The following is a 2,513-nucleotide window of genomic DNA, read 5'->3' as shown; positions in this document are numbered from 1 at the left end:
TTACCTTCTTTTTAGTTTTGTTAATTTTTTTTTTTACTTATGTCCTGGTCGTCATTTATACTCCCTGTGTCCCGGTGCTTTGTTGATTGCTAATCGAACATTCCTTTTGTCCTGGTCGCTTTCTCTTTGAGTGTCGTCATTTATTTTTTTCTTTTTTAGTTCTTTTAGTTTTTACCTTTTTTAGTTTTTTTTAGTTTTTTAGATGAAAATTTTTTTTAGTTTTTTCCTTTTTTTCTTTTTAGTTTTTTATTGGTTTTTACCTTTATGTTAGCTTATTTTTCAGTTTTTCCTTTTTTTTATTTTTTTTTTATTTTTTATTTTTTTAGTTTTTTACCTTTTTTTAGTTTTTTTAGTTTTTTTAGTTTTTTTAGTTTTTTAGCTTTTTTACTTTTTTTATTAGTTTTTAGTTTTTTTGTAGTTTTTGCCTTTTTTTAGTTTTTTCAGTTTTGACGTCACCTGATCCAGTTTTTTCAGGGTGACGTCACAGACAGACAGACAACTTATTTTTATATATATAGATATATAATATATATATATATATATATATCTTCTATATATATAAAAATAAGTTGTCTGTCTGTGTGTCTGTCTGTGGATCAGGTGACGTCATGTTTCTGTGTTGACTGACGTCATGAAATTAGTTGTCGTCATTTTTGCTTTGACGGTGACGTCATTCAAGATATTTAAGACATATGTTCACGTAGAAATCTATTAATGTTTAAGTTTACAATGACTGATGAACTTACCATGGCAAAAGCCAATGAAGATGCTCAAAGAGTCTATGCCAAAAAACTTGCTGCTGATAGAGAAAGTCAGAAAAGAAAGCGTGCCGAGGAACTACCAGAGCAACGCGAAAGCAGACTTGCTGCTAAAAGAGAAAGTGAAAAAGAAGGCGTGCCGAGGAATCAAAAGAACAGCAAGGAAACAGGCTTGAGGCTGATAGAGAAAGAAAGAACAGAAAGCGTGCCGAGGAATCAAAAGAACAGCAAGGAAAAAGGCTTGAGGCTGATAAAGAAAGAAAGAACAGAAAGCGTGCCGAGGAACTACCAGAGCAACGTGGAAGCAGACTTGCTGCTAAAAGAGAAAGTGAAAAAAGAAGGCGTGCCGAGGAATTACAAGAACAGCAAGAAATCAGGCTTGCTGCTGATAGAGAAAGTAAGAAAAGAAAGCGTGCCGAGGAATCACAAGAACAGCAAGAAATCAGGCTTGCTGCTGATAGAGAAAGTAAGAAAAGAAAGCGTGCCGAGGAATCAGAGCAACCTGAAAGTTATCGCCTGGCATTCAGGTACAACCCAGTCGATGATTATAGCTTGAGTAGATGTGTTCAAATCGGGACAATGTCTAAAATTTGTCCCTATTGCAAGGCCTTGAAATTCAATGGTGAAACAATGGGAATGTGTTGCGCCTCAGGAAAAGTTAAACTTCCTCTATTGGCTGCACCACCAGAGCCATTGAAGACTTTCCTTACTGGAACTACGTCAGAATCTAAGCGTTTTTTGTCAAAATCAGAAAATACAACTCATGTTTCCAAATGACGTCGTTTGGAGCCCAAATCGAAAATCATGATCAATTTATGTCTACTTTCAAAGTAAAAGGGCAAATTTATCATAGAGCAGGGTCCCTTCTACCATTCTCAGGCGAGAATCATAAATTCTTACAATTGTACTTCATCAGTGATAGAAATCCTGAATTGAATGCACGTTGTCTTTACAGACTAGGATACCGGGACACAAATGACGACCGGGACACAGGGAATATAAATGACGACCAGAACACAGGTATTTAAGAATATCGTTCAAAGACAATTTTTTAATGGTAAGAAGACCGTTGAAAGAGAAATTTCTAATCGTAAAATGACTGAAGAACCTACAATGGCAGCGGTACCACCATCGAAGTAGATAACCAGAGGGTTGTTCCATATTCCCCATTATTATCAAAAACATTTAATGCACACATAAACGTTGAGTACTGTAACTCCGTAAAGGCAATCAAATAAATATGTAAATACATCAACAAAGGCAGTGACATGGCAGTTTTTGGCTTGCAGCCCGAAATCAAAGATTCGACAAAATCGTACAATATCAGGCTGGAAGATACATAAGCAGTAATGAAGCTCTTTGGCGAATTCTTTCATTTCCGATACATGAACGTAGTCCAGCTGTTGTTCACTTAGCGGTACATTTAGAGAATGGTCAACGTGTTTATTTCTCGGAAACCAACGTGCAACAAAGAGCCCTGAATCCACCGGATACAAAATTAACAGCTTTTTTTTCGCTATGCAAAAATGATTCTTTTGCAAAAAAACTGCTGTATACTGAAGTGCCTTCGTATTACACGTGGAATACTAAAAATAAAGTATTTGAACGTCGAAAACAGGGTAAGTCAGTCGACGGCCAACCTACCATCTTCAAAGATACCACGATAGGAAGACTCTACACCGTTCACCCCAATCAACATGAATGCTTCTTTCTACGCCTGCTTTTGGTGAATGTATCCGGTCCGACATTCTTTGT

The sequence above is a fragment of the Artemia franciscana genome, chromosome 12 (assembly GCF_032884065.1).
Source record: "Artemia franciscana chromosome 12, ASM3288406v1, whole genome shotgun sequence".
NCBI lineage: Eukaryota > Metazoa > Arthropoda > Branchiopoda > Anostraca > Artemiidae > Artemia > Artemia franciscana.
This window is presented reverse-complemented; position numbering follows the sequence as displayed.